Source organism: Hyperolius riggenbachi, chromosome 4, assembly GCF_040937935.1.
Source record: "Hyperolius riggenbachi isolate aHypRig1 chromosome 4, aHypRig1.pri, whole genome shotgun sequence".
In the NCBI taxonomy this organism is placed as follows: Eukaryota; Metazoa; Chordata; class Amphibia; order Anura; family Hyperoliidae; genus Hyperolius; species Hyperolius riggenbachi.
In genome coordinates, this window is record NC_090649.1 from 320,853,329 (window position 1) to 320,861,603 (window position 8,275).

Here is an 8,275-nt window from a genome sequence, read left to right on the forward strand (position 1 = left end):
CCCAGCAGTTGATCGTGGAAAATGGTTAATGCCTGATACGCTGCTCTTATTTCCAATATGTTGGCTGAAATCGTGTTGTTGCATCTTTTCCACAAACCCTGTATGTATTGATCCTGAAGCCATGCCCCCCAGTCTCTCTGGCTGGCGTCTGTAGTAACTATGGTCCCTAAGGGCTGCTGGATGTCCAGAGGTGTAGATAATTTTTCTATTTTTGTCCACCAGATCAAACTGTCTCTCATAGGTTGAGTAATCAGAATCGATTGTTTCATGTCTTTCCCCTTCCATTGGGATAGAAAGCCCATCTGCCACAGCCTGGAGTGCCATTGTGCCCATTTGACCATGGGTATGGTGGAAGTTAGAGTCCCCAGTAAGCTGAGACATTGTCTGGCCATGACAACTGGAGATGATCTCATATTGTATGCTAATTGAATTATTTTTTGTTGTTTTTCCTGTGGCAGGCTGACCGTGTTGATTTGGGTCTGGAGACGTGCCCCTAGATATATAATGTCTTGGGAGGGTTCCATCCGACTTTTCTTGGAATTTATTTTCCAACCGAATGTTTATAGCTGGTGTAACAATAATAGGTATTTGTATTGTACAATCTGATTCTTGTCTTGGTGTAGTAATAACAAATCGTCCAGATAGTGGTAGAGCCTGAGGCCCTTGAGCCTCAGAAACTCTACCAGTGCTAGTACCACCTTTGTAAATGTCCTTGGTGCTGTACAGATTCCAAACGGAAGTGAACGGAATTGAAGGTGTAGATCCCCTACCGAGAATCTAAGGTGTTTCTGGTACTGTCGGTGTATAGATATATGGAGGTACGCATCCTCTAGGTGTATCGAGATTGCCCAATCTCCTGGTCTTACTACTTGCAAGATGGTTTGTAAGGTCTCCATTTTGAATCGTTGTAGATGTATAAATGAATTTCGTTTTCTGAGATCCAACACTGGTCTTAAAGGAATACTTAAGTCAGAAAAAAAATGATATTTACTCACCTGGGGCATCCCTCAGCCCCCTGAAGCTGTATGGTGCCATCGCAGCCCCGCTCCGATCGTCCTGTCCCTGCTGGCGGCTACTTCCGGGTTCGGCGACAGCCGCCGACAGGCTAGGAACGCGGGTGATTTTCTGCGTTCCCAGCCGCTATATCACCCTGTACGCTGCTATAGCGTATATGTTATACGCTATAGCAGCATACAGGGTGATATAGCCGTTTTCTTTTTCACTACAAATAGGGGTGAATAAACGCCTAGACCCCTCTCTGCAGTAGGTACTACACATACGGCTTCCTTGGTGATTAGTTCTTGTACATACTTTTGTAGTATCAATTTCTTCTCCATATTGTTTGGAATGCTTGTCGGTTTGAAGATGTTTGGTGGATGTGTTGTAAATTTCCAATGGTGTCCCTGAGTAATTGTATCTATTACCCATCGGTTTTGGATGTTCTTTGTCCAGATGTCCCCAAAATTCTGTAATCTTCCACCCACCGGACACATTTGGACGGGCTGTCCATAAAAAGGACTTCTCACAGCGCTGTGTACAGCTACGATGCAAGACGCCAGCCCGGGATCCCATCCGGCATGTGTGGAGGAGGATGCTGCGTCACACGCATCCGCGTAAGCTCCGCCCACCGACGCGTTTCACGTCCTCATTGGACGTTTCATCAGGGTGTGTCCAAGCCTTCTACTAGCCCGTCCTTTGTATCCACCTTGACTCCACCCCCCTCTCACCGTTATCCTGTCGTTGACATCATCCTATATGGAAGCTCACGCTGAGGGGGGAGGATTCCTGTGAATACCACCTGTTGCATTGTAATATTAGGCAATGGCTCTCATTCTCTTCTTTTTTGCATACAATAGTACATTTATATGGGCAGAGTCGGCATTAAGGCAGGTTATACTGAGGCCCACAGCCAGAAACAGAAATACTGATCTTCACATTACTGCTTATCCTTGTCATTTCTGTCCCCAATATACATGCAGACATATTTTCGATTGAAATCATGTTCAGATTTATTTAGGCAGTTCCTCAATCTCTCAGCTGCCTTCATGGCAGGCATATAAGACATATAATAAGTTCTGCTTGTATCTTCTTATCTTCCCTCATTCAAAGAGGCACACTTAAAGGCACAGTTCATGTTTGTGGCACAGTTCATGCACTGCGGATCCACTCACAGCTCATGCTCTACCCTTACATCTAGTTTGTCCCAGGACTTTCCTTGTTAAGGGACCACAATCAGGGGACTCATCCCTAAATATACCTATTGACTCTGAGGAAGGGGGATAGGTCCAATTCTGCATTGAGCCCACCCGGAGTCACACTTCCAAGTTTGAAGATCCACATGGCCTCTTTGCAGTAGAGGACCTCATCAAAATCTCCCCTCCTCCCAGAAATCTTCAAATTGTAAATTCCCCTAACTGAGGTCCCCTTCAGGCTATTTTGATGATGATCCCTATAATGGTCATAAATTATCCCTGTAGCCTTGCCACTTGTAATCTTACCGAAATGCTCCAACACCCTCTCTTTTAATGCTCTTTTAGTTTTACCTATGTACTTTAGGCCGCAAGGGCATTGTATCATATACACTACTTTTTTTGTGTCACAATTTATAAAGGATCTAATAGTATATTCCTTTTCTCCCCTGCAGTCAAAAAATACATTGGTACGGTCCACATAGGGACACATCTTACATTTCGAGCATTTAAACATCCCCATGGGTTTCCTCTGGTCAAGCCATGTAGAAGGATTTTTTTGTAGTTCACTATGTACCAAACAGTCCCTCAAATTCGGTGCCCGCCTTGCTGTTAGAAGTGGTCTTGGCCCTACAATTTTTGCAACCTCTTTATCCGAAGTCAAAATAGGCCAGAACTTATTGAGAAGTTCACGTAAGTTTGCCCAATGGGCTCCAAAGCCGGTTATAAGGCGCATATGTCCCTCCCCCACCGCCCTTCACGGCATCCCTCCGGGGGCCAGCAATTCTTGCCGGTCCTGGCTCCATGCCCTTTTTAGAGCATGGAGCCAGAGTTCAAGACCACTGTTAGAAGTGGTCTTGGCCCTACAATTTTTGCAACCTCTTTATCCGAAGTCAAAATAGGCCAGAACTTATTGAGAAGTTCACGTAAGTTTGCCCAATGGGCTCCAAAGCCGGTTATAAGGCGCATATGTCCCTCCCCCACCGCCCTTCACGGCATCCCTCCGGGGGCCAGCAATTCTTGCCGGTCCTGGCTCCATGCCCTTTTTAGAGCTTTACGTAACACCGAGTGTGTATATCCACGTTCTCGGAATCTCTGATACATCATTCGGGCCTCCTGTCTGAAGTCATCATCTCTCCCACAGTTCCTCCTAAGACGGAGGAATTGTCCATATGGGATTCCCCTCTTTAAGGACTGTGGATGATGACTTCCAGCATGCAAAACCGTGTTACCAGCAGTAGGTTTACGAAAGTGTTACGTAAAGCTCTAAAAAGGGCATGGAGCCAGGACCGGCAAGAATTGCTGGCCCCCGGAGGGATGCCGTGAAGGGCGGTGGGGGAGGGACATATGCGCCTTATAACCGGCTTTGGAGCCCATTGGGCAAACTTACGTGAACTTCTCAATAAGTTCTGGCCTATTTTGACTTCGGATAAAGAGGTTGCAAAAATTGTAGGGCCAAGACCACTTCTAACAGTGGTCTTGAACTCTGGCTCCATGCTCTAAAAAGGGCATGGAGCCAGGACCGGCAAGAATTGCTGGCCCCCGGAGGGATGCCGTGAAGGGCGGTGGGGGAGGGACATATGCGCCTTATAACCGGCTTTGGAGCCCATTGGGCAAACTTACGTGAACTTCTCAATAAGTTCTGGCCTATTTTGACTTCGGATAAAGAGGTTGCAAAAATTGTAGGGCCAAGACCACTTCTAACAGCAAGGCGGGCACCGAATTTGAGGGACTGTTTGGTACATAGTGAACTACAAAAAAATCCTTCTACATGGCTTGACCAGAGGAAACCCATGGGGATGTTTAAATGCTCGAAATGTAAGATGTGTCCCTATGTGGACCGTACCAATGTATTTTTTGACTGCAGGGGAGAAAAGGAATATACTATTAGATCCTTTATAAATTGTGACACAAAAAAAGTAGTGTATATGATACAATGCCCTTGCGGCCTAAAGTACATAGGTAAAACTAAAAGAGCATTAAAAGAGAGGGTGTTGGAGCATTTCGGTAAGATTACAAGTGGCAAGGCTACAGGGATAATTTATGACCATTATAGGGATCATCATCAAAATAGCCTGAAGGGGACCTCAGTTAGGGGAATTTACAATTTGAAGATTTCTGGAGGGGAGATTTTGATGAGGTCCTCTACTGCAAAGAGGCCATGTGGATCTTCAAACTTGGAAGTGTGACTCCGGGTGGGCTCAATGCAGAATTGGACCTATCCCCCTTCCTCAGAGTCAATAGGTATATTTAGGGATGAGTCCCCTGATTGTGGTCCCTTAACAAGGAAAGTCCTGGGACAAACTAGATGTAAGGGTAGAGCATGAGCTGTGAGTGGATCCGCAGTGCATGAACTGTGCCACAAACATGAACTGTGCCTTTAAGTGTGCCTCTTTGAATGAGGGAAGATAAGAAGATACAAGCAGAACTTATTATATGTCTTATATGCCTGCCATGAAGGCAGCTGAGAGATTGAGGAACTGCCTAAATAAATCTGAACATGATTTCAATCGAAAATATGTCTGCATGTATATTGGGGACAGAAATGACAAGGATAAGCAGTAATGTGAAGATCAGTATTTCTGTTTCTGGCTGTGGGCCTCAGTATAACCTGCCTTAATGCCGACTCTGCCCATATAAATGTACTATTGTATGCAAAAAAGAAGAGAATGAGAGCCATTGCCTAATATTACAATGCAACAGGTGGTATTCACAGGAATCCTCCCCCTCAGCGTGAGCTTCCATATAGGATGATGTCAACGACAGGATAACGGTGAGAGGGGGGTGGAGTCAAGGTGGATACAAAGGACGGGCTAGTAGAAGGCTTGGACACACCCTGATGAAACGTCCAATGAGGACGTGAAACGCGTCGGTGGGCGGAGCTTACGCGGATGCGTGTGACGCAGCATCCTCCTCCACACATGCCGGATGGGATCCCGGGCTGGCGTCTTGCATCGTAGCTGTACACAGCGCTGTGAGGAGGCATCTCTACTGATCCCAGCGCGAGTAGGGCAGGACTGAATGGTTCAATACCTGTACCCGGAATACACTACTGAGAAGTAGCTGACGAGAGGAGGGGTGAGACCAACCAATGCTGCCAGGCTATATGCGGCAGCGAAATGAAATGTGCATAACTTTCAAAGCATATCTTGCTGGAGTCATGGTGCATCAGACTTTATTGTTTGGATAAGGGGGCCCCCCGACACTTTGATCAGCTCAGGCACAAGTGTGAAAAGAGTGAGATTGCGCGGATGATTGTTTTGATGGTATGGTGTATTTCCTGGCCAGGATAGCTATATCCAATATAAGCATCATCACAGTGTGGTCACATGCATATAGCTATTGATGCTCCGCATTTGTTGGTTTTAATTGTTTGGGATTTATGCAATTACATTGTGGGTATTTATGGGATGATTTGTAGTTAAGCTATTAATAAATTTATATTTTGGTATACGTATGAAGGTGTGCGACCCCAGTCCATTCCTTTTATTGTCTATGTATTATATGGGTTTAACCTTCCCCTCTATCTGTGTATGGGATTAGTAGCCAAATAAGCGACTACACGTACAGCCAAATTAATTAATTACATAAAAAGGACTTCGTCTGGGATGTTGGTTGAGAAGTTTTCTTCTGTCTATTTAGTTTTAGCAATGACGATTGAGAGCTTTGCCAATTTTGTTTATAGTTCCTGGAAGGACGGGTTGCAGCTTTATTCTTGTATCTATTTTGATATGTATTTCTTTGGTAGATTGGTCTTCTGGGATTGCGATCTTGTGAGATAATTCCAGATTTCCCACCTGTGACACGACGAATAGCGGTGTCCATCTGTTCTCCAAAAAGACTCTTACAGTCATACGGTATTTTACACCAGTCTTGTTTGGAGGTGGCGTCTGCTGATGAGCTCTTAAGCCACAGGGCTCTTTTTGCTACTACTGAATGCAACATTGCTCTGGCTGAGCATTTGAGTATATCCACCGCAGCCTCTCCCATAAAATCAGCAGTAAGTTTTTTATATCATCAAGAGCTGCGATAATTGCTTCTTTATCGGCATCTGTTCGTAGAACTTCTTCTATGTTTTCTAACCATACTTTCAGAGCTTCTGCAATGGATGTTAAGGCGATTGCTGGTTTACAGGCTCCACCTGTCGATATGTATGCTTTCTTGAATTCTGCATCAATTCTGCAATCTAGGGGATCTTTAAATGACACTGCATCTTCCCTGGGTAAGGTTATATGCTTAGCTAATCCTACCACAGAGGCGTCTACTTTAGGGGGTTTGTCTAAAGAGTTGAGTTTGCCTTCTTTCATCGGATAAAGTTTGCCTAACTTATTTGTCAAGACAGTCTTTTTATCTGTTTTCTTCCATTCATCGATTATGACTTGGTAGATTGCTGCGATAAGCGGGAAGGGCTTAGATGATTTTTTCAGGTGAGCGTAATACTCCTTTTGGTTCATAGAGGAGGATGTTTAGGGCTCCTCCTCTTGCCATGCTCCTCTAAGGCTGCGTCCTCAGGTTGTGGTGGATGTGGCAGCGATAGTGTTGCAATATACTGAGTCATCGACTCCTGTACGGCTTCCTTGATCATTAATGCAATATCCTTAGGTTCCTCATTATCTTTAGCCGTGGAGTTAAAACAGGAAAGGCAGACTCTCTTGCCGGGCATGACTTTATCTCCGCAGGCCCAGCACCTTCTTTCCGAAGGTCTGTGATAGTATCGTTCTCTGCTTGACGATCTGCTGTGATGTCTTCTTTTATGTGATGATCGCCTGCGAGACCGTGATCTGCTCCTAGATCGATTCCTGCTGGTTTTTCTTCTAGAACGAGATCTTGATCTCCTTTTTGAATGCTCCGGTCTCTCTGCCGGTACTGCCCAAGATGGACCAGGTTGTTGCACCAGTAATTCCTCAGGAAGGCTGTACTGATGGAAACAACAGTAGTTAGTCCAGCACTCTTTTTCTAATGAGAGAGAAACTTACCACTGACTTTAGCTTCCTACCTAATAACCTGTAACTAATCAATATGATGTTGCAAATCCTGTTCCATAGTTACAGCTTCTGCTGTAAAGAAAAAAATAAAAGATAGATATGAGAGATAGAAGGAGAGAGGAATTCCCTTACTATCTGTTAGAGTTTCACTTACTAGCTTTATAATCCTTTAGCAATATACTGCGTCTTTCACCCTCTGCTGTGTACGCCTCCTCCGTCTCCTGCGTCTGCCAGCAAAGTCCGCACTGAAGTTATGCTAACCCAGCTTACATAACCCTCCTCCGCTTGTTAGCCAATGAGGAGCAAGGGCCAGCTCGGTTTGCAGTCCATAGTACTGTGCGGGGTATAGGAGGAGGAGGCGCACTCCACCGGTAGTGACGTCGCGTAACCCGGAAGATATCCGCCGGCCGGAGTTACACAGTGCCGGAGCGCATGCTGACATGCACGCCATGCCGCTCGGCCGACAGGAACAGGCTGCGCTAGTAGCAACTCGCCACAAAGGTAAATAAGAATATATATTATTAACTGCAAGGGCAAAGCGGAAAATTTACTTCACATGCCAATATTTTCCATGGCCAGAAATGGAGTCGCCCACCTAGTAGCCATTTAGGCCTTACGCTGGGGCCCCTCATACAGGAGAGGCTGAACCTGTATAGGATGGTAGGAAGCTTTACCATACTACTTCATTATGTTCAGCTTGCCAAGGTCCTGACGGTCGGTGATGTAGAGGACAAAAAGAAAAGACTAAAGGGGGGGGGGGGGTTGTCTAGGGAGAAATTTATAGGGTCCTAGGGGGTCAAGTGGGCGGGGACTTTACCCGACTGTGCTGCCATGGAAACATGGAAATCAGAATTGAACCATCCCTGCATGTGCTTGGAGAGAGCAAGAGGATCCATTAATCAGGGTTAGAGCTGTCCTGATTGCGTGAGGTAAGGAATACCAAAGGGTAGGGGCAGCATGACAGAAGCTCTGGTTTCAAAGGTGTTGAGGTGGACTCTGCGATGTTTACATAGTCAGTTTGTTTAAAAAAAAATAACAAAACAAACAAACAAACAAAAAAAAAAAACAGCTGATACAAATCCTGCAGTATGTCACCTTCCT